Consider the following 25,985-nt stretch of genomic DNA (forward strand, 5'->3'; position numbering starts at 1 on the left):
GAAAGGCTATGTTCTTTTCATACTGCAAAGTTCAAGTACTCTCCACCCATACAGTGCTTGAGTCAAAAGGAAACAATTGTGTATTAATGTGACATTTACTATCTCCAGTGTTGATCCTTCACCTTCCTCTTTTGTTTTTGTGCCGATTCACTGTTGAATGGTGGTACTCCTAACTCTGCATTTGTAGAATGTGATAAGCACCTTGACGTTCTCACTACTCCACCTATCATCAGGAGGTGGAGGAAAGTCCCACCAAGCATGGAGCAGCAAAGATGGAACTAGTCTGGCTGCGGGCCATATCCATCAACATTAGACAACTCCTTCCGTCATCCCTTTCCTACACCCCGTTCTGTGATAACTAAAGCTGAATAAGGTATCCGCTCTCCCTGCTGCCTCCAAGAAACAGATCGCAATTACAAAGACAGCAGAGTTACAATCAACATTTTCCCCTTGACCTTCCATTTCTTTCTTGATAGAGGCAGAACTTCTCAAAGCTCTGTTTGGGAAGTGATTTGCATCCATCAATGTCCCTTGATGGTGAGATGTGGGGGGAGGGCATATCAATTTAATAAATATATTAATAAAATAATATTTTTACTGTTTCTTTCTTTTACCCTTGTGCTAAAGCACTTACTGTGAGGTTACAGTAGAGGAAGGGCAAGAGGGTTGCTGATGTCAAAATGCAATTTCATTTAGCACCAAGGCTAAGAAATACGTCCCTTGGGGAAGGCAAGACAAAGAAGTGCTAGATTTAAACTGCAGCGAAGATAGGAAAGGACTGTCATTTTTACCAAGTGCAATTTCGAGTGGCTTTATTCTAGGATGTTGAATGTCTGGGAAACTTCTGCCAAGCTCAAACCAGGAAGATAGACACAGTGCTAGCAGCTGGACAGTCTAGTGCTACTGTCTGATATACCACTGCCACAATATCCAGAATTTCAAGGAGACAACAGCAGAATAGTGATAAAGTTTAGCAATACTGTGTTTCCCCAAAAATAAGACATGTCCGGATAATAAGCCCAATCGGGCTTTTCAGAGCATGAATAAGCCATCCCCGCAAAATAAGCTCCCCGACCACTTACACCACTTGCATGCGCAACCGGGCCCAAACCAAATGAGCCGTGCAACCAAAATGAGTTGAGGAGGCGAGGCCAGAGGGAGGGAGTGGGGGGACATGCCCTCCCCTCCCTGTTCTTTGTGCCAGCTGAATGGCCCAACAGGTCCAACCCAACCCCAATGGCAACAGCAGCCTGGCTGCTTTCCTTCCCCACCATCTCTTTATCGAGAGAGATGGCAAACTTCTATCAAGAAGTTTGAACTCGCAAGAAGGCTTTCTTTTACAGTGTGTTTCCCTGGACACAACATTGAGGAAAGCGACGGAGCTTGAAAAGTAAGACACGCATCTCGCTTCTTGCCCATCCCACCTGCCACCCCCAAATTGTATCCCTAAAGGGGGTGGGTGGCTAAGTGAGGGGCAGGAGCCCTGTCATGCCTGGCGAGGGGGGGGAGAAGAGATGGCAAGGGGAGCCAGGTCTTGCTCCACACATCTCGCTTCTCCCCCGCCCCACTTGCCACCCCTCTTGATAAAGATACGGTGGGGAAGGGAAGCAGCTGTTGCCTTTGGGGTGGGGTGGGACGTGTTGGGCCACTCAGTCAGTGTGAAGAACAGGGAGGGGAGGTGATGGCAGCAATGGGACATCTAGTCCCACGCTCGCTGCTTCCTGCACTGCCAAAATAATAAGACCCCCGATAATAAGGCCAAGCCCTTATTTGGGGGGTCAAAAAAAAATAAGACCCTGTCTTATTTTTGGGGAAACGTGGTAGCAATAGCACTTAGACTTATATACCACTTCATAGTGCTTTACTTCATCCTTTGAGCAGTTTATAATGTCAGCATATTTCCACTTACAATCTGGGTCCTCATTTTACCAATCTTGACAGGCTGGAAATCTGAGTCTATCTTGATCTGGTCAAGAGCCAGATGATGGTGGCACTGTGGTTAGAATGCAGTATTGCAAGCTAATTCTGATGACTGCCAGCAGATTGATTTTTATGTATAAAATATGTCAACTGGCTCAAAGTTGACTTATCCTTCCATCCTTCTGAGGTCGGTAAAATGAGGACCCAGATTGTTGGGGGCAATAAGCTGACTCTGTAAACCGCTTAGAGAGGGCTGTAAAAGCACTGTGAAGTGGTATATAAGTCTAAGTGCTATTGCTATCAAACTCCTTACTGTGGGCAGAGTTAGCCTGTAATACTGCACTTTAACCATTGCTCTACCACTGCTCATAAAGGTTAGCAGGGCACAGGGCAAAGGACATGTGCACATAGTCTGTTATGGCCAACTGATACCACCCATTATTGAGTATCCAGGGTACTATACAGGTAGTTCTCATTTTCCAACCATTCATTTAGCAACCTTTCAAAGTCCCAATCTGGATTGTTAAACAAAGACTACCTGTAATAGGAGACAAAGGATAACAACATTGAATGCTATCAATTTAAATGGGTAAACATTATTTTAACACTAAACTGTTCTAAATCTATTTAACTTGGGTTGAGATGGAGGCAATCTTTGGGCAGTTGAGAAATGTGAAACATAAAACTAAAAAATAAATATTAAACAGGAAGAAAAAAGAGATGATATTACATGCAAGTAGGAAAAGATTCTTAGAAGTAGCAAAATCGCCAATATATTTATCCCATAAATTACAATTTATTAATTCCTCCCATGGAATTAATTGTGAAAAAATCATACATTTCTAACACTTTGTTGAGTGCAGCTACCATTACCTAGATAGAACTAGAATCTGTATTTAGATAAATCATTGCAGATCTTATATGTTTATGTCAAAAGAAGAAAGCACTAGTTTCTGAATGTAATCAACATTTTATCTGTTGCTTACAATATATTGCTCAGCTAGTTTGGCACATGATTTCATTAAAAAGCTAATATTACAGTTTTGTTTTCCATGTTCCCCACTTATTCTGCACTATAAATATGTACAAAATTGAAGAAATACCACTAAGTGGGATTTCAAATTATTTAGGGGTGGTCTCTTGAGATGATTTCCAAAATCTACAAAACTCAACTATAACAAATTCCAGATTATCATAGGAATAGTTTTCCCTTCGTAGTTGTTTTTTTTTTCTTTTCTCGCCCAATTTTGTAAAAACCTCAGCTATGTTTAATATATGAACTAGCTGGAGAATCACCCAACTTGAAATCCACTTGGGTGGATTTGTTTTCATCCTGATTTTTTATATAGGAAATGGCCCATGAATGTTGTTAGGCTTTGCATAGAAACTAAATAAAGTGATGTGTAATCATTTTCTGAAGCAGTTGTAAGAAAGAATCTTCCATCTAGAAATCTCTATTCATTTTGTATACAATAAAACCAGTCTGGGGTGTTTTCTGTAATTGAAAATAAGTTCCCACAGATGGATTTGTCCCCTTTACTACTATTCTGTCTAAAAATTTGGATAAGTAATGCCTTGAGAAACAAATGAGTTTAAATAAAAATTTAAGAGGAGGGTAATTTCTCATTCATACAACTTTGACCAGAAATGAGAATAGGACAAAGTAAATAAATGTATAAATATACTATCACAGTACTTTTAATGTTTCAAAGAACTGCAAAGGCTTCCCATCTTTTTCAGATTAAGGGCTGGGGGCTTTTGTGCAAAGAGGGGCCAGAACAAATACTAAATTTGGTGCAATTGAATCGGTACTATGTTAATGTTTATTTTAATTTAGGTTAATACAGTCATTCCCTGTGTAGGAAGACTGTCAAATGATTGCTTATGTTTCTGCAAGTTCTAGGGCTATTCCTATCTGTTGTTATATTTTTCAACAAAATGGCAATGGGTTTTTTAAAAAAATGTATAAAGAAAAAAATTACTAGCTGGTCCAGATTCATGCATGGGACCCCCCTAGTTGTGAATGGTGAAATTCCAAAGAATGTTTTATTTGCTTTTATAACATAAAATGCATAATTATATTCTGGGGTAAAAAAAACCCTACATCCTCAGGTCATTCTAATGAACTCAAGAAACTGAACTGGTTGGAGGAGGATGTCAGCCACAAACCTTTGGCAATGCTCTTTATCTCAAAAATATTCAGAGAATTTTAGTTACCCAATGCGTCTCATAGATTTTAAAAAAAAAAAAACATTGTCTTCTTTTTGCATTCTAATGAGAGTTGCAAAAACTACAGAGCCATTAAAATGTTTTATCATTTACTTCTTTGTAATATATTAATGGGAATTTAGACCAGAGTTTGTCAACCTCAGCAACTTTAAGATGTGTGAATTCTAACTCCCAGATTTGGAAGCAAGAATTATAATAGTAATGCCAATGCATTATACCTGGAGTACTCCTGGTGAATCTGCCACCTTATGCTTGCTTGTACTTTACTGCTAGATGGGGATAGACTGCTGTGAACTGGAGGGAGAGGGAAGTGGATGGGAAGGGGGATGCTTGAGGGAAATTGAAAGTAAAAGCTGTGCCACCACAGGACACTGCTCCAAGGTCACACAACTGGAAGAAGGAGGGAAACACAAAGCAACCTATGGTCAGACTGACCATTATGAAAACATCTTGCACGAACTGGATTAGTTGAAATGGGCAGTGAGAGGCAGATAAGGGGGTGGGAGAGTAGAATGGTTTTGGTGCTCAAATCCCAGTTCTGGTTTTTCATTACTGCAATACACTCAGGGGTGGGCTGCTGGCGGTTTGCAGGGGTTCGGGAGAACCTCTATCTAAGATTCTGTGCAGTTTGGAAAACCCCCAAATCCCACTTCTGACTGGCCCTGGCCACCCCACCCCGCCCCTCCCAGGAGTCCCCATGCAGCCCGTTTTGGATGCAGGTAAGTGCAGGACATGCAGAAGCTCGGGGAGGGTGAAAAATGGGCCTACCGGAAGTTCAGGAAGGCTGGAAACGAGACTGTTTTCAGCCTCCAGAGGGCCTCTGGAGCTTGGGAAGGCCATTTTCGCTCCTCCGGAGGCTCGAGGAAAGCCTCCAGAGCCCGGGGAGGGCAAAACACACACACACACACACACACACACCGCCATGGTGTAGGAGGCCAACTAGGCCACATCCACCATGGCCATGCCCACCCAGCAACCGGGCAGAGAACCCCTTGCTAAAATTTTTGAAGCCCACCCCTGAATACACTTGATTTCTAATAAAACTTTAGCTTTCTCAACAAATGGAGCCAAGGGTTGTTTTTACTTCATGGTTTAAGCTGTGGCAGGTGTGACACAAACTTTATTAGAAAAAGAATCTCTTTTTCACCTTTCACATGTTTTCATTCAGAGCGATTTACCAAGAGTGTAATAATTTTATTTCCCTTCAGGGTGGCTGCTGAACCAGTGACAAGGCAAAAAAGAGACTCGCAAGACCAGAGCAACATTAATATTCAATCCGTTACGGAGCAAAAGAAAAAAAAAAGTGACTCATATGATTAGGCCATTTGTCATATTGGCTCAAACAGTTTGGCTCTATTCCAGATGTTTTGCCATAGCTGTTTATAGACCACTTTACACAATTATTGATTAAACAGTGACAACTGAATGAGTCTGCAGAAGTAGATCCATAGTTTCCAAAGGACCACCCTGACAATAAACCTCAGTGTAAGCAATTCAAAATAAAGAGAAGGAAAAGAAAGAAACAAACAGAAGGATCAGCATAAACTGAAGTAGGATTCAAGGATCTTAAAAGAGCTCAAAAAGAACAGAAGAAATATTTTAAAAATTAGGTTTGCTAGAAAGGTTATACACAGCGTTGTTAGAGAAGAGAGAAACTGTTCCATTTCCAAATGAAATTTTACAAACTTTTGCAATACATCCAGAATTGTATCCTGTTTTACTCAGCCCTAGATCAGAAATGATGCAAAATCTTATGAGCTCCTTCCTTTTGTCCAGTTTTCTAACTCTCAATCTTAGACTATGACTAATTATCAATTCACTTGCCAATAGAACGATAGCCTATCTGGCCAGAATTTAAGCTCTTGGTTTGAAACATTCATCATATCTATCTTGACTAATATTATATCCTTTTCCACACAGGTTAAGTAATGTCGAGGCCAATTCTGACAAGCGTAGGCAATAGCAATTTTTGATTTTAAAAAATTGACTAATAATGAGTAAAAATGAGCCATGATATATTGCATCAAGGTTAGGAAACTGCTGAACTGGAACCTTTAAACTTAAATCAAACTGAATCAAGGAAAAACAACACAAGAGGCCAGAAGGGTGTTTATGAACCAGCAGCTGGACTTGCTTTTGGAGACATGAATCAGCTCCATTGACAAATGATGGAAATGAAAAGAGGAGACTATCAGCCAGGAATGGAGATGAGCAAGGTCCAATTTAAGCATCACCATGGTATAAAAGGATATTTGGCATGACTTTGCTCCAGATGAATCATTCACAGGGACAAGTCTTAAAGACAAACCGCAGGCCTGAAGAATAAGGTTTCCTGAGAGTAAAGAGCTCAAGACTCTGAAAGACCATTGGATGGGACCAAGTAGAGTTTTTGGGGCCACTTTGCTCCGAGTGGCTTGGATTTTGTCAGCAAGAAGTGACATCCCATACTTGGGAATCCTGTATTATTTGGGACCAGACACCTTCTCAAGAATCATATTTTTTATTGATGGGTTTGATGGCTGGCAAGCGGACTATAGATGGAATCCCAGTGGCTGTAATTCACTTATGATGACTTACCCAAATTTGTTATTGTTAGTTGCGAAGTTGTGTCTGACCCATCACGACCCCATGGACAACATTCCTCCAGGCCTTCCTGTCCTCTACCATCCTCTGGAGTCCATTTAAGCTCATGCCTACTGCTTCAGTGACTCCATCCAGTCACCTCATTCTCTGTCATCCCCTTCTTCTTTTGCCCTCAATCTTTCCCAGCATTAGGCTCTTCTCAGTGAGTCCTTCCTTCTCATTAAGTGGCCAAAGTATTTCAGTTTCATTTCAGGATCTGGCCTTCTAAAGAGCAATCAGGGTTGATCTCCTCTAGGATTGACCGGTTTGATCGCCTTGCAGTCCAAAGGACTCTCAGGAGTTTTCTCCAGAACCATAGTTCAAAGGCCTCAATTTTTTGCTGCTCAGCCTTTCTTATGGTCCACAGCCATACATTGCAACTGGGAAAACCATAGCCTTGACTATACACATTTTTGTTGGCAGGGTAATGTCTCTGCTTTTTAGTACGCTGTCTAGATTTACCATAGCTTTCCTCCCCAGGAGCAAGTGTCTTTTAATTTCTTGGCTGCAGTCCCCGTCTGCAGTGATCTTGGAGCCCAAGAAAATAAAATCTGTCACTACCTCCATTTCTTCCCCATCTATTTGCCAGGAATTGATAGGGCCGGATGCCATGATCTTAGTTTTCTTAATGTTGAGTTTCAAGACAACTTTTGCACTCTCCTTCTTCACCCGCATCAAGAGGCTCTTTAGTTCCTCTTCGCTTTCTGGCATTAAAGTGGTATCATCTGCATCTTACCCAAATAACCTACAGTATTTGTGAAGTGCTAAATAAGTCAGAAAATATCTATGTCTCTAGTGACCACCTGAGAAAGAAGGATAGGTTTTGACAATTGAACTGTCCCTGGCAGCTCATATTGCCAGGATATACTGTTGTCTATGGCCAAAGGTGAAAAAGCCCTTTTGCTTTCCATTTCAAGAGAGGACCTCCTCAGATGGTATACAGAAATCAGAGACTGAAAAGGGGAACTCATGCAATGGATGAGTCTTCTGCATCTTCTAAGACAGCAGGCATACATGACTTGGTCAAGGTAGAATGGCATACATGACTTGGTCAAGAAGGGCAGATCTGGTTTCTGAAAAGAGCAATGATTAGTTACTACTTTAGTATATATATTGATTATTTGTTCAATTATTAATATATTACTCACCAGTTATTGCTAGTCATTAATTGGTGAATTTTACACTGAGCTACATTTTATTTGTTAGATTTACATAACTACTTTCCAGAGGATCATGACTGACTTCATGGCACTCGTTCAGCTGGTTTTTAATACTTGATGCTCCTGAGAGAAGGGTTGGGCTGAAAGAGTTATTGGACCAATATAATCCAGTGAGTTTTCACAACTAGGGATAGATTTGGATCTGAATCTCCCTACTCTGAGTCCAATCTTAATCATTAAACCAACTACTTTAGCATAGCTGGCTGGGGAATTCTGGGAACTGAAGTCCACAAGTCTTAAAGTTGCCAAGATTGGACACTCCTGCATTATACTATACTGGATGTCCTATATCAGAAGCTTTACTATATATTCTGTTGCTTTCCAGAATTTAACTGGCTGGAATGGAAGGCATGATCTTTCCTATTGTGACAACCAGCTTGTGGAATTTCTTTTCTAGTACAATATAGTGGGATTTCTTTAAAAAAAAAAATCTGGCACTGCTGAGCTTTTGATGTTGCTTGCTTTCTTATTTATCTGTAATTATCCATATTTAATAAGATTTAGATTTTTTTAAAAAATGTTGCTAGAACTGTGAATATAATTTTGAATCTATTCATAAAGACACATCTGGAAATTCTATTTTTCCCACATTTATGCCACCATCATCTAGAGTCTTAATTAAATTGTGTAAAAAAAAAAGGGGGGGAATGACTGCACAATAAAAGCTCTGTCAGAAAGCAGCATAGATTGAACGTCTGTTCACTTCTAATAGTGGAGTGGAAAACCTTGAATAAACATTGCTGTAAGATAACATGTTTGTTATTTGTTTGCTTATTTTTCTTTTTAAAAAATGTACTGAACTTGAACTGGAACTGGACCTGGACCTCCCTAATGACAATTGGCTGAGTACGATTTCACAAGAAATGCACTGCTGAGAGTAGTTCAATGCCACAGGAATTTGTTGCGATGTCTTGCCAAAGCGTTTTGTCCATTACTCTGTTTTTTAGCTCGATTTATTTCCACTCTACATTAGGTTGATCACCTTCAATTTGATATATCTAGGTTTCCCTTGCATGGAACTTTTCTTTATACGGGGTTATGTCCTCCAGAGTAACTTGTATAGATAGCAAACTGGACCCATTCTGAAAATGTACTTAAACTATCTCAGTAGCCAATTTTATATTTCATTGGCTATCGTGACTAAACTTATTAGCAGCCATTCTCATTAAAAGATATGAAAAGGTCATAACAAGCATAATAAAACAATTGCGTGAGAAGTTCATAACAAGCATAATAAAATAATAAATGAATAATATAGCTATTAAAATAAAAGTAACTAAAGCAACAGAGGTAGCATTAATATTAAAAAGTAATCCAACAGAACAGGACTTAAATCCGTTATTATTTGCAGCATGCCATGTCCTGAGGCTGTGGAGAGTATCAAATATTAACATACCACAGATGAATTGAGGGCAATTTTGTCATATCAATCAGAATAGAGCTGGAAGGGACCTTGGAGGTCTTCTTGTCCAACCTCCTCAAGAAGGATACTCTATATCATTTCAGACAGGTCCAGTCTTTTCTTAAAAGCTTCCAATGATGAAGCATCCACACCTTCTGAAGGCAAGATGCTTCACTAGTTACCCTAATTGTCCTCACTGTTAGGAAGTTAGGTTGCTTTTCTTCTTGATTAGTTTCTATCCATTGTTTCTTGTCCTCCCCTCTGGTGCTTTGGAAAATAGAATAAAATAGAACAGAACAGAACAGAACAGAACAGAACAGAACAGGGTAGGGTAGGGTAAGGTAGGGTAGGGTAGAATAGAATAGAATAGAATAGAATAGAATAGAATAGAATAGAATAGAATAGAATAGAATAGAATTCTTTATTGGCCAAATGTGATTGGACATACAAGGAATTTGTCTTGGTCCATATGCTCTCAGTGTACATAAAAAGAAAAGATACATTTGTCAAGAATCATAAAGTACAACACTTAATGATAGTCATAGGGTACAAATAAGCAATCAGGAATCAATATCAATATAAATCGTAAGGATACAAGCAACAAAATTACAATCATAGAGTCATAAGTGGAAGGAGATGGTGGTGGGAACAATAAGAAGATTAATAGTAGTGCAGATTTAGTAAATAGTTTGACAGTGTTGAGGGAATTATTTGTTTAGCAGAGTGATGGCATTCGGGAAAAATCTATCTAACTAGCTATCTATCTAATAAGGTGTATACGATGACCAGCAGCACAGTAAATATTCCCGCACATAAAAGATAAAGCATGAATTCTTGCACAAAAAAACTTTTGTTGGCTAAATTTTGTTCTTTTTGCCTCTTGCAGCAGCACTGGGAAAAAAGACAGAATATTGTCTCCATTGCTGTAGAAGTAGGTACCCTTTACTAAATGGATATTAAATTTATATCCACCGTATTATTTTATTTCAAGATAAGCAATTTTTAAAATTGTTGGAATGGTGCATGAAATAACAAGCAACAGCCAAAGAAACACACCTAAAACTAGTTTACATTCTCATATTAACAATACCTGTCTCTATCTTTATGTCTATGCAAACTGTCTTTGCTTTCACAGTGTCTGTAAATGAATTGCCTTTTTGTAATTTAAACTTCTCACTTTGCACTTTTTGAGGACTTCAGCAGCTCTATCTGACCGCTGGTTTCTCAGCCTTTTTCTCTAAACTTTTCAAGAAGGATTTTGACTTCTTCTTTTTTTACCTCCTTTGGTGAGGAAATTTGGGGGGAAATGCAATTCTCTTTTGGTTTTGCACTTTTTGACCCTGCTATGAGAATCATCAAGGTCTCTTGTACAATTTCAGCTAGTCCAGAATATAAGGGGAATAAGAGTTTATATAAAAGCATGTTCGTCAATAAAACATGTCTTCAGACTGTTTTGTGACTGAGGCATGCTGCTATTTTTAAGGAGGGGGAGGAGGGAGGAAACTCACTGGTCTAAACCTAAGATAATCAAGACAAGTCTCATTCAAGGAAGCTAAATAAATGAAGAAATGCTGTCTTGTTTTGGGAGATATTTTATCTTTTTTGCTGGGAAAAACAAAGGCCAGCTTAATAAATTTGACCCATCTATCATTAAAAGCCAGAAAATTTAACCTGAAAACAGAGATGGACAATTGATTTTTCTCTACATTTTGCTGCATATTCATGTAGGAATCAATCCAAAATACAAGGAAGACAACTATTCTCTCTCTTTCTAATATTCTCCCCTTTTTCTTGTATGCTGATTTCTGTACTCTGATCCCCTCTTTATGTTCCCTTTTCCTTCTCATGTAACAGACTGCCTTCTGCCAGGGGCCTTTGGCCAGAAGTCTAATTTTATTTATTTATTTTTTTTTTTGGTCAATGGCTTTTCAAATTAGGTTGAAAGACAAATTAGGTTGTCCAAGTTCTGTTGGCAAGCTTGGGTGAGAGAGTTATTCCCATGTTCTTAGTCTCAATTATAAAGAAAAATCATTTCTTTGAACTGATCCTTTTAGCACCGGCCTTTTAAGAAACACTATACAACAAAGATGGCTGATGGCTGGAACTTCTTTGTGCAAAAAAAGGCCTAACTGTAGTTACTGGTAATAGAGACAGCAGCCAAGGTAGATTGGGGATCAAATGTTGAATAAATCTCTTTGAATGAGAGTGAAATAGTTTGAGCAAATCCAGGAAAAGATTAATTCGGGGGTGGGAGGGCAGCTGAAGGCTGGGAGGCTACACAAATATTTAGAAAGTATTCAACATGTGGAAGTTAGCTCAACACTTGCTTTTATTTAAGAACTGAATAAACATGTATAAACATATTCCTGCACATGTTTGCAACATCTGACTTCTTGTGTCACCAAGGACAACTGTCTACTGCAGCTGCATTCTCTTTCTTAAAAACACTATTGTGTTTCTTTTCAAGACTGCACAATTCTTCAGTGTGCAGGAACATGTTCAAGTCTTTGAAGAGAGGGAGAACAATGTGACTTCATGGATGAATACCTGCAATAGAGCAGCCTAATGTAAATTAAAAGAATCTGACTTGTGGGCTAGAAAAGACTTGGATTGGGAACTTGAATGCATTTTGTGTATGCTCACGGCCAATTTTCCAGTAACAAAAATTCCCATTTTGGAAAGCAAATGTTTGGGATCAATGGTTGAAGTACATTTTACATTGTTAGGTGCCATCACATTGCACCTGACTGCTGGCGATTGTGTTGCAAATGTACTCCATCTTAACACATTCCCAGTGCCAATTTGCAGATTTTTCAATGAGCTTTTCACTCACCTATCTATTTTGTTGCCTTTGTCTACTTTGCTTAATCTTACCAACTATAGTTATTTCTTGTAGTCATCAGCTGCTTGTATCACATGCCCAAGGTTTTTGAGCTTCTATTTGCTAATCATCTCCTCAAAAGAGCATTTATTTCATTCAGGACATTATAATCCATGGTATTATTTATAACCACCTCCAAATTCATAATCTCCAAAGGGCAAATGTCTATGGAGATTTTTAGCCATTCAGGTCATGTGCTTTTTTGAAAGGCAACTGGACTTCCTTTGTTTTTCCTTGAAGACATTTTGCTTCTCATCCAAGAAGATTCTTCAGTTTGAAGAAGCTACTTGGATGAGAAGTGAAACATCCTCAAGGAAAAACAAAGGAAGTCCAGTTGCCTTTCAAAAAAGCATCTTTGGGACTTCAAAGGGCTTTCCCTCCCGCTCTCTTTTTCTCAGAACCTAGGTTTCACAGTCACCACTATTGGAGGAAAAAATATTGCTTTAACTTTTTTGACCTATGTTGTTAAAGAAATATCCCCATAGTTTATGAGCTTATGTATATTTGTCACTGTCCTCTTCCATAAGATTAATGCAGGGGTGAAATCCAGCAGGTTCTGACAGGTTCTGGAGAACCGGTAGCAGAAATTTTGAGTAGTTCGGAGAACCGGCAAATACCACCTCTGGCTGGCTGCAGAATGAGGTGGGAATGGAGATTTTGCAATATCCTTCCCCTGGAGTGGGGTGAGAATGGAGATTTTGCAGTATCCTTCCCCTGCCACACCCACCAAGCCACGCCATGCCCACCAAGCCACACCCACAGAACCGGTAGTAAAAAAATTTGGATTTCACCACTGGATTAATGTCATGTTTATTTCTCCATCTTTATCTATCCTCAAATTCAAGAAAGCAAACCTATTTCTTAACCATCAGCTGTGAATTCACTAAGCATTTATGTCAATATTATACTTTTCTTCTTTCTTTATCTTCAATCCCAATTTGTCACTTTCTATTTTTACTTTCATAATGAGCTCTCCTAAATCTTTACTTTCTGTTAACAAAATAATGTTGTCTGCTTATCTCAATTTATAACTCTTTCCTCTTCCAATTTGTATTTCAGCTGTCATTTCTCTGAAAGCTGTCTGTCTTATAATAGATTCACTATACTGAATATTCTATACTGAATATTCACTATAATGAATATTCACTATTCATTATACAACTTTGAGAACAAAGTGCATTCTTCTCTTTCTCTCTTCATTATTCTGACTCTTAGCTTCTTCACAGTTCTTACAGTTGCTTCTTGTTCATTGCAAAGATATGAACTATCCCTTCAAAGGACTTGCTAAATTAATAATGCAAAAGAAAATCTGTTATTTCCATGATGTTCATCTCTCCATTAACCATTTTATATTAGCTGTCTAATTTCCTAAATTATATAATGATCAGTGAACAGGGAGCCTTTAACAGGGAATTGAAATTTTCATGCAATCTTTTCAATTAACATTAGTAGCACTTTTAGATGAAGCTTTGAAGCATTATACAAGAATTTTACAAGAAATTAAACAAGATAATGACACTTTCTCTTGATAACCATTATATATCCTGACTATTTCTTTCAATTTTCCTGGGGAAAATCTGGTCGCTTCTAAGTAGATTCTGATCTGACGGTGCATATTCAAATAAAATCTTCCAATTTACTTTTTACTTGATCCCCCCAAATCAAAAGCTGTTAAAGGGGGAAAATATTCACAATGCCTTAATTGGTAAGTAGGATATGAAGGGTGGGTGGATAATATGAACAACTACAGTGGACATGTAGATATATTATGTATTTATAAACCTTGGGATGGTTTTAATATTTTGGGTTTCTCCTTGTGCTCTGTTTGCTGGCTACCGATTTCAATGGAGAGAAAGAAAATTACACTGACCTAGGATGCAATAGTGGAAAAATAAAGGAACAGGGCAGGACAAATACATATTCTGCTCCTGGCCTTTAAGATTCTAAAACAGACTCTTAAATTATCCTTGATTGAAGAAAGCTTTGGATCAATGCCACCTGTCTTGTCTCTTTAGTCTTTTTATGCTATGTCTTATACGTGGGTTCTTCTGAATGCTAATGTTTTAGTATCATGCAAGATGCATCTCAACTCTTAATCTTTATGCCTGGGTTGGTAGGAGTTTGGATAACCCACCAAAATGCTCTTTATTCACTCCTAACAGGGAATGCTACTAATGGGAAGGGGTTTTCACTGAGGTAGAAATTAACACTATTATTGGAACTGGCATAGCTTCACCTCTTCTTGGTTTCAGTGTGGTGAATTGCACATAGCCACTTACATGCTATTTTCTCCCATATCCAGATTTACTCTACTTTCTCACTGGCCCATTGAAGATTATCACTGGAGGAAGAGAAAGCCAACACTAAGGATTAAATATTTCTACTATGTTGAGAATCTGTGTAGGAGAAAAACAACAAAGGGAAAAGCAAGAGGGGGAAAAATGCTTCTATAGTTTCCCTTCAAATGTGCGTATTCAGCTCATTCTCTTCATAATTGAATAGGTAATAAAAAGCAGATTAAACTGCAGCCACTGGTTGCAGGGAAACTCAGGCTGATGATAGTTCTGAAGCAGGGGTGGGTTCTAAAAATTTTTACTACCAATTCTGTGGGTGTGGCTTATTTAACTGCTTGCAGAGCTGTACCGATCTACCCATTTATTTTTGCAGGCACTGATCTACTCATGTATTTTTGCAGGTACTGATCTACTCATGTATTTTTGCAAGCACCGGTCTACTCATTTGTTTTCTTTTAACACTGATCAGCTGTAGGGCGGCCCTTTGAAATCCAGCGGCAAGAGTTTAAACAATTTTTTTTTCCTCTAGCCATCAGCTGGGACTCAGGAGACAGCAATAGATTGGGGGTGGGGCCAAATAAAAGGTAAGAATAACGTGGGGGGTATATGGGGGGAGGGGAGGCCCAGAACCGGTTCGGTGATGTCATATCATCACCGTTACCGGCTCGGGGGAAACGGGCCAAACCGGGAGGAACCCACCACTGCTCTGAAGGCTGTTGTTTGTACTGAAACAACTGGGAAATGCTTTATACACTCTAAAGCAGGGATGTCAAACTCACATCGTCATGGCAGCATTACATGACATATCACAACTTTTTCCCCCTTCGCTAAGTCGTGCATGGGTGTGGCCAACGTGTGATGCATCTGGTCCCTGGGCCCCAAGTTTGACAGCCCTGCTCTAAAGTAATGTTCATTAACTTACTACCACAGCCAAATTGAATTTGAATGCACCCAATGTGCCTATATTTTGTTTAAATTTTGTGCAAATAACTATTGGTTGTGTGGCACAGATCTGACAGCAAAAAAACCAACAACTTCAGAGCAATGAGACATCAGCAACATGACATCCATTAGCTAGATGAACAACTGGCAAGTGGACAAGGTGCCATATTACACCCAGGGCCATTAGAACTGGGCTGCCAAAATACAGACAGCCAATAGAGGGCAGGAACAAGCTACACAAAACTCTTTGACAGTTAATTGTCATCTGAAATTTTTCAGCTTACAACTGCTTATCTCATTTGATTATCCAAGTGGTGGTGGTCAGATCATCATTTTCCCACTGTTAGATATCCTTAGTGAGTTGTTGAGTGTAACCCAAGTGGAGAAAGTTGGTTTTCTGTGCAATTAGATGTTTAAAAATATCTTGAATAATATCACTGGAAATGAGCAAGGGCAGTTTTTTTCTTAGCAACATTCCTTCAAGAAGACGGCAAGAAACCAGTGATCTGCAAGATGTTTAATGGAAGAGGGATGTGTTGTCCTTTTTCTCTTCCTTCTAGCATTCCTGCTGGAAATTAGCGGGAAGGAAATAAAATAGAAGCATCTGCAAGTTTCTCAATATGTAACTTATGTAAGATAGACAGTAGTGCGTATGAAAGACTGTAAAATATCTGTGCAGATGTGCAGCAACTCTGGCAATATGGGTGGGCTCCCAAGGCTGAAATTGTGGCTCATTCATACTTTAGGAGATCATTTTATATCTGCTCTGGAATTGTTTTTAATGTTGAAAAAGAGGGACGGAAACTTTTATAAATAAAATATACAAGTTCATGTGCAAAGGCATAAACAACCTAAATGTACTGCACTGTGAACATATTTTTCCTGAGGTAGAACGAACTTTTGAAATACTAACTTGACAAGAGAAATAATAATTTCCCTGGTTTGTAATCTTAAATACAAATAAATAATTACATCCATATGAATCTACATCCTCTTCTCCCATCTGCACATGTAGACCCACTCACTGTGAGTTATTTTATTTGCTTGTACTTAAGAGATGTGGCAAGACAGTGATAATATTGTGATAATATTATTAGACATTCTGGATTAAAGGCAGGTTGATACTTTAAGGTAGCCTTTTCCAACCTCCTGTTCTCCAGATTTTTTGGATAAAAACTCCCATCATTCCTAGTCAAAAGCCCTATTGGATGGGGGTGGATTAGAGTCTATTTCACAACATGGAGAAAAAGGCTGCAGATTTAAAGAAAATATGTGGATCTTTACGTCTGGATGGGAAGATTGAAGTCTATTTTGGACATCCAGTTGTTTCAACCAAAGTAGACCTAAAAAACAAAATCCCAGAATCCCAAATCCTTTAATAAAAAATGAGTCTGTTGTTGCTGGACTTAAATTCTACCTTATATTATATATACCAGACCCCTTGTATCCTGGACATAAACTGTTTCAACTCCTACCTTCAAAACAGCGCTATAGAGCACTGCACACCAGAACAACTAGACACAAGAACAGTTTTTTCCCGAATGCTATCATTCTGCTAAACAAATAATTCCCTCAACACTGTCAAACTAGTTACTAAGTCTGCATTACTATTAAGCTTCTCATCTTCCTATCACCAATCTCCTCCCACTTATGACTGTATGACTGTAATCTTGTTACTGGTATCCTTAAGATTTATCTTGACTGTTTCTCTATGACTATCATTAAGTGTTGTACCTTATGATTCTTGACGAATGTATCTTTTCTTTTATGTACACCAAGAGAGTATGCACCAAGACAAATTTCTTGTGTGTCCAATCACACTTGGCCAATAAAGAATTCTATGTATCTATTCTATCTATCTATCTATATGCCCCAGGAGCGTTTTATTGGTAATTCTGTGAATCCTCAAAGCACAGAAAAAGTCCCAAAGTTAACAATGGTAAAATAATCTGTGTGCCTGCCCATATAAGAAAGCACATTAATCCTTTTATAAAGTTCAGCCTCTAAGCAGATGATACAGGCTTTTCTTGCTTGCTATTCCAGCTTCAAAACACTCTTCCAGAAATTAATTTGTTCCCCTTTCCACCTCCTCCAAAACACATATGCTTTCACTTCATTGCAGCAATGTTCAGATGTTGTTAAGCTAACTGGAGACTTTTCTCTTTTTTTCCAAAATTTTTCATTTATTTCGTCTGAAAACCAAGCTTTGTGGCTATGAAGCAGACATGTTATTTCTCTAACAGCACCAAAGGAAGTGTCATTATTGCTTTGGGGAAGATAGTTTATCAGCACCCACTACCAGAGGTATCAAACTGGTGGCCCTCGGGCCAGATGCGTCATGCACAGGCTGCGCACACCCCAGGTCCGCAAAGAGGAAAAACATTGCAGTACGTCACGTGATGGCAACTTACATGGCGAGTTTGTCACCCGTGTACTAGACGATCTGCAATTTTTTAAAAAAGTGGACTTTGGGCCAAAGCAGAAGGAAAATCTATGATCTTGCAAAAAAAAAAAAAAAAAGTAGGATGCTTTTAAAGGAGTCCTTGAAAACAGGGTCTCCTATCTTGCCAACTTTAAGACTTGTGGACTTCAACTCCCAGAATTCTCTGGCCAGCAATGTGCAGCAGTTTGGCCTGGTTATAATATTTAAGAAGGCATTTAAAAATCATCTATTTGAAGTGGCTTTTATCAAACACGTTTTTACATGGGCTGCTCTTCTTTTATTATCCCTTTGGAAATGTCTTAATCCCTGTCTGAATTATTTTGTAAATGTTATCTGTGTAAAATGCTGTTGCTTGCCCTAACATTTTATTCAAATTACTTGCACTCACTGACAAAACGGGGCAATCAGATTAGATCATGTGATATTCTGATAGTGTCAGGCCTAAACCCAAGGAGGACACAGTGAGATCCAAATGAATCCAGCTCTTTATTTGCTTACACTTAATATAATTTTGTCAGACTAAAGCTATAACCTTCTAATCTAATTGATATGCTCTGAGAACTTCTATGGCAGGGGTCTCCAACCTTTCGGAACTCAGGGATAACTAAATTCATAGTTTTAAATCCTGTGGACCACTAAAATTATCTGCCTAATGACCTGGTGGGTGTGGCTAGGTGGTCATGTGACTGGGTGGTCATGGCCAACTCGATGTCACTCACATTGAGGGGTGCCTCGCCAGCCTCTACTCACCCCTGCCCTGCCGGCCACTACTTGCGTACCCACCTGGGCTCCTTAGGTCCCTAACAGGAAGCAGTTGTTGGAGCTAAGCAGCCACCACGAGAAAGAGCTGGCTCAGTTCAAATTGAATGTGACTGAGAGGGAAGCTCAGCAGAAGCACCTCACTGAGGACTACGAGCATAGGCTTTCCAAGCTGAGGGAAGACCTGTGGAGTGCAAGGCCAGGTACTGGCGCTTGGAGGCTCAGCGGGCTGAGATAATCAGCCAGTTCCAGGCCATGATGCAGTGCCACTGGAACGAGGCCCTCCAGCTCTTCGCCACCAGTGGCACTTTCCTCTTTGGCCTTCGCCCAAAGCCCCACACCAGGAGGCTGAAGCAGATCCCAAGTCAGAATTTCTGCCCGTCTCTGACTCACACAAAAAGACACTGAAGGGGAAGACTCTCTGCAACAACACAAACGTTCATTGCACATATCTGCCCCAGGGACCGTAGTTTGAGGACCCCTGATATAGTGCAACATAAAAAATGCAAATAATTTTTCTGCGGACCACCAGTGGTCCATGAACCACCAGTTGGTGACCACTGTTCTATGGTGTGGCTACCCTGAAACCTCCCCAATACAGTTCAGGACTGTGCAGTCTCTTATTTTGGACTCCTGGCTGGAAGGAGTCTCCTGCCTCCATTCCGGGAAGCCATGGTGCTGCTACTGCCGACATTCCCCCCATTCCTTCAGCTTCACATTCCATCACAGATCATATCCCTTGCTTGCACCAGATAGCCCTTAATTAGCTAGAGTCAACCCTGTGATTCATCTTTGAGGTAAGAAGAATCTGTAGCCATGAAGAAGCAATAATGTCGAGCTTTTCAAAGACGATAGGTGAATAGATAGATGATTCTGTGTTGATATGTCTAGAATTGCATAGCATCTCTCTGCTGGTTAAAGCAGCTTGACATTTTTCAGGTTTTAACATGAGCTTCAAATTCCATCTAGTGCAGGGAGAAAGGAAGAGGACTTTGGTGGAAAACATGCAGGAAGTGTTACCAACACAAAAGGAGCTGAAAATTTTTGTTTAAGTCCAGAACAACAAGTTAATATCTGGAAGAGATTCAGGCAGATTCCTCCCTATAAATTGGGTGAAACCAGGCTTAATAGCAGTGACTGTGAGAGGGATCTTGGAGTCTTAGTGGACAATCAGCTAAATATGAGCCAGTAGTGTACAGCAGCAGCCAAAAAAGCCAATGCAATCCTAAATTGCATTAACAGAGGGATACAATCAAGATCAAGTGAAGTACTAATGTCACTTTATAAAGCCCTAGTAAGACCACTGCATCCAGTTTTGGTCGCCACACTATAAAAAAGATGTTGAGACTCTAGAAAAAGTGCAGAGGAGAGCAACCAGGATGATTAGGGGACTGAAGACTAAAACATATGAAGAACGGTTACTGGAACTGGGCATGGCTAGTCCAGTGAAGAGAAGGACCAGGGGAGACATGATAGCAGTGTTCCAATATTTGAGGGGCTGCCACAGAGAGGAGTGGGGGTCAAGCTATTTTCCAAAGCACCTGAAGGCCAGATAAGGAATAATGGATGGAAACTGACCAAGGAGAAATTCAACCTAGAAAAGAGGAGGAACTTTCTGACAGTGAGAACAATCAACCAATGGAACAGCTTGCCTTCGGAAGTTGTGGGAGCTTCATCACTTGAGACTTTCAAGAAAAGATTGGACTGCCATTTGTCAGAAATGGTGTAGGGTCTCCTGCTTGACCAGAGGGTTGGACTAGATGACCTATAAGGTCCCTTCCAACTCTGTTAATCTGTTAATCTGTTAATTCAGCACAACCAGACTTGCAAGTTGATGTTATTATAGCCAAACGTTGTAGAAAGTAGTCCATCAGGTCTTTCTCATTTGAATCCTGAGGTCTAGTTTCCAGAATCAGCAAAAAATAATTTTAGTAACCTTGGAGAAATACAGATAGTCCTCGACTTACAACAGTTCATTTAGTGACCATTCAAAATTACAACGGCACTGAAAAAAGCATCCCCCATGACCCTGTGATCAAAATTCAGATGCTTGGCAACTGGTTCATACTTATGTTCGTTGCTGTGTCACGTGATCACCTTTTGTCAAGCAAAGTCAATGGGGAAGCTAGGTTCACTTAACAACCTGGTTACTAACTTAACAACCTCAGTGACTCACTGAACATCTGTGGCAAGAAAGGTCATAAAATGGGGCAAAACTCACTTAATAAATGTCTCTCTTAACAACAGAAATGTTGGGCTCAATTGTGGTCATAAATCAAGGACTACCTGTATGACTTGAATATATTGGGGGGGGGGTTTTCAACCTAAAGAATGGAACAGATAGAATACAGGTAGTCCTCGACTTATGACCACAGTTGAGCCCAAAATTTCTGTTGCTAAGTGACACATTTGTTAAGTGAGGTTTGCCTAGCTTCCGCATTGACTTTGCTTGACTAAAGATGATTATGTGACCTTGGGACACAGCAATGGACATAAGTATGAACCAATTGCCAAGCATCTGAATTTTGATCACAGGATCATGAGGATGCTGGAAATGTCGTAATTGTGGAAAACGGTCATAAGTCACTTTTTTTCAGTGCCCTTGTAACTTTGAATGGTCACTAAGCAAACTGTTGTAAGTCAAAAACTATCTGTATTCAATCGGTCTTGTCAGTACACTTCATTCGGGGTGTTTAAAATATGAAAGGCTTAACATTCTTATCTTATTCATCTTCTCAATTGCTCTATGTTATTTGTTTAAACAAAATATTAAATGGAAACAGAGGAGACTGGGAAGTCTTGGGCTCATGGATCATTTTAACATAAGCAGAGAGAAAGATTAAGAGAAACATATTGTCTGTTGTACATGTGTTCACGAGGGTGAGCAAAACTCATAACAGTGCCTCCTGGTGGTTTCCAAATTTATTAAACGACAAATTATCCAGCTTTCTGAGATTCCCTAGACCAGGGGTCCCCAGCTTGCTGGCTGGTGGATTCTGGGAGTTGAAGTCCGCCAGCTTAACATTGTCAAGGTTGGAGACCCCTGCCCTAGACTGTTTTCTGAAACTGGGTTAGAATCTGCTAGATGCCTGTTAGTATTTAACAGATATTTTGCAATTTTGCCATGACAAGTGAGATCTGAGGATCTGATGAGTGTTGTGTCGAAGTATTTTGCCGTTACTTTTCTCATCAGGGAAGTTCCCTGCAATTCAAATTCGATATTCATCATTTGGGTGTAACTGTATGGCACATCTAGAGTGAGGAAAAATATTCCCTTACTTATTTGGAATGTGTCTTACAGAATACCATAGAAAGTGTTTACAATGTCAGTCTTGTGCCTTTAGGATGACTAATACATTCCTTGGCATCTTCAAAGTTCTTGATGTACATGTACTGTATGTTTACTTTATTTTAATTTAAATAATGAATAAGAAGCTAGCAAAGCATCAGATGCATTTCAAGCAATTGATCTGAGCCCTATGCAAATAGACCCTTTTTTAAGGAACAGCTTCATTCAGCAACTGTTCAGTTATAATTTATTTATTTATTTGTCAAGAACATATTAGGTAATAAGTATAAACATGGATTGGATACATAAAATAGATACAAATAGAAGAAACATTAGGACAGGGACGGTAGGCACGCTGGTGCTCTTATGCACGCCCCTTACAGACCTCTTAGGAATGGGGTGAGGTCAACAGTAGACAGTCTAAGGTTAAATTTTTGGGGGTTTTGGGATGAAACCACAGAGTCAGGTAGTGCATTCCAGGCATTGACCACTCTGTTGCTGAAGTCATATTTTCTGCAATCGAATTTGGAGCGGTTCACTTTAAGTTTGTATCTATTGTGTGCTCGTGTATTGTTGTGGTTGAAGCTGAAGTAGTCATTGACAGGTAGGACATTGTAGCAGATAATTTTATGAGCTATGCTTAGGTCAGACCGAAGTCGGTTAGTTCTAAATTTTCTAAGTCCAGAATTTCAAGTCTGGTGGCATAAGGTATTTTGTTGCGAGCAGAGGAGTGGAGGACTCTTCTTGTGAAATATTTCTGGATACGTTCAATTTATTAATGTCCGATATGTAGTATGGTTTCCAGACAGATGAGCTGTATTTGAGAATTGGTCCAGCAAATGTTTTGTATGCTCTGGTTAGTAGTGTGATATTATCAGAAAAGAAGCTACGTAAGATTAGGTTTATAACTCTTAATGCCTTTTTGGCAATGTTGTTACAGTGGGCTTTGGCACTTAGATCATTAGATATGAATACTCCAAGGTCCTTGACAGAGTGAGGGTCATCTACAAGGTCGTGTCCACTTAGGTTGTATTTTCTATTTAATACTGATGAAAAGTAACTCTGTGACTAATACCTGCATTTACAACCATTTCAGGTCTATAAAGCAAACAAAAATTGAGGAAAGTTTATAAGCACAGCCATGGTTTCACTTAGCAATTGCTTTGCTTAATGATCAAGTCACTGGTCTCAATTGTGGTCATTAAACAAGGATCCCAGATGAATTCTTGCAAAATAAATGGTGGAGGGCTGCAACCCAGTGCTTTCTTTGCCTTTTGGATATGGGTGTTTTGATGGACCGTAGTCACTATGGCAACTATTGGAGAATATGTTTTCAAAATTCCAAAAGCATGCAATGGTTCAAAAAGATTGAGAAAGTTTATAATAGAAGCAAATAAAAACAGTGAAATATCTAAGCATTGTTTCTTCTACAGTGAAACCATTTGTTTTGTTTTTTTTAAAAAAAGTTTATACAATATGGCTGCAGACTTGGAGAATATCTCAGTCTTAAAACGATATATGTGTACTGCAAATCTTATCAGCTATTATCTCCAGAAGTGGAATTACCAAACCAGAAGTGACTTATGAAATCTACTTTTTTTTTTTTTTTTGCTTTAATTTATATGCCGCCCTTCTCCGGAGACTCAGGGTGGCTTACAATGCGTTAAGCAATAGCCTTCATACTTTTTGTATATTTATACAAAGTCATCTTATTGCCCCCACAATCTGGGTCCTCATTTTACCTACCTTTGAAAGGATGGAAGGCTGAGTCAACCTTGAGCCTGGTGGGATTTGAACTTGCAGTAATTGCAGGCAGCAGATGTTAATAACAGTGCATTAGTCCACTGTGCTATCAAGGCTCTTTTTTCACCAAATGTTTCAAATGCCCAAGCCATTGGTTTCCACTGAGCTCTCTGAATCTCATATGGATGTCCTATACTACATCCATATTTTTTTCAGATAATAGAAAATTCCAAAACTGACAAGCAGTGTTTCCCAAAAAGCTAGCTATAGACAAAGTTTCATCTTACAGGTATGGAATGTTATTTTGGAAACTGTTTTGGGGCAAACATGAGCAATAGACCACTGATTAAATAAATACATAATTTTTTACTTGTTAAACTTTGGGAAATCCTTGAGAAATCCATAAATAAAACACAACAATCCTTATTTCTAAAAGATCCTAAAAAATAATATTTTATTTAAAATGATTTTCTTCAACTGTGGAATGACCAAAAAACAACCCAACTGCAACTTTGAGTACAGTAAGCCTACACATTGTAATGAAGGTTTTCACATTTAAGAGTCAAGTATGAAAGATACTATTTTTGACAGATGCCACTTTCCCAGTACGTTTGATTTTTGTTTTGTAGTTTATCATAACAATCAGGAGTGCTTTCTTGTTATGACTTCGGCCATGTTGCAATAGTAAGAATAGTAGTAGTAGTCTGGCAACTTCATTTCATGTGCATCAAGACAATATAAAAGCTTTTTTTAAAAAAAATAAAATAAAACAAAAAAACAACCAACCAGAAAATGGAAAGAGAATCGTTCCCAATTAGTTACAAGTGGGAAATGAATGCCATGTGTAATGATGTAAACATTGGCATGGGTTCGTGTTCTAAGAGGCAGACGCTCATTCTCGCTCCACTTTTCATCTGTCTTCATTTGTTCATGTTATTATGTCAGAAATCTCCCTAAATCCAAATCAAATATCCTTCCTTCCCCTCTCTTCACAGAATGAAAACAAAGTTACACTTGGGAAGACTGCCTCGCCCTCAGTCAAAATGTTGGCACACGTTCCGCACACATTCGCTTCTTAGTACTAGTTTATATGTCTCATCATTTAAAAACAAAAGAATTAAAATGTTTGGAACAATTTAAATTAGCCATGCAACTAAACTTTAGGCATTACTAATTGCTAACTTTGGGGCATTTTTTAATGAACCAAGTGTTGTGGGTAAGTACTATAATTTAAAATAGACTGAGAATATTTACATCCAGATTTGTTTAGCCCAAAGAAGAAGAATCAGAAACCAAAAAGAAGTTGTAGTTAGGGGGAAAAAATAAGCCAGAAAGCTCAATTTACATTACATTACATTAACAATAAACCAAAGAAGGGGATTCTTTGTTCATTTATCTATTTCTCATGGCAGGAGGACCCATGTGAGAGTAATCAAACATGGTGGGACATTTTGCGTATTGGTTTCTGATTCAGAAATATCAACAGAAGAATAACTAATTGGAGTTGGAAAAATTTCAAGGAAGGATTAAGAGGAAGGGGTTAAGTGACCAGCCCTTCCTAGACTCCTTTCTTTTTTCCTTGCAAATGACCTCTCACTTGACTAGGTTAACTCACTCCTGTTGAATTTCAGAAAATGGGAGGAAGCTTATTTGCAAGGGTCAGTTGGTAAGTATACAACCACTTTGCTCCATTTGCAGGGTGGAATCCATATATAGAAACAGCTTATTCAAGCAGGACTGACTCACCAGTTCTCTTCATTGGTAAAATTAGTTTCAGGTAAATATGTAGCTTAGATAAAACATTGATGTTAAGAAGATCTAGCATAAGTATTACTGAAAAAAAGGGCAAGAACATGGATTTTTAATTTTACATAGCCTTTATTAATTAGGGACTCCTTGGGAGATGAACATCCATCCTAAGTTAAATAAATTATACATTACATTTTTTTCTTCTGTATAAAGACACCCGTTAAAGGCCATTTCAGTTGACTATATAATGACACAAAATGAATAAATAGCAACTCCACTGGTACTGTAGTGGTTCCTTATGGAGGACGTTATCAATGCATTTGAATTCTTATCTCACAATTGCATACGACGACCAAACTATGTACAACCAACATTACATACTGCAGTTCTCAGCTTTATTACACCTTATGACTACTGTGAAGAGGCAATATTACCATAGCACTTTAAAGCTACCAAAGTTCACAAAAATTACCATGGACTACAGCTGGTTTA

Source organism: Pituophis catenifer, unplaced genomic scaffold (assembly GCF_029215685.1).
Source record: "Pituophis catenifer annectens isolate HBS135680 unplaced genomic scaffold, rPitCat1.0.hap2 SCAF_3, whole genome shotgun sequence".
Classification (NCBI taxonomy): Eukaryota; Metazoa; Chordata; class Lepidosauria; order Squamata; family Colubridae; genus Pituophis; species Pituophis catenifer.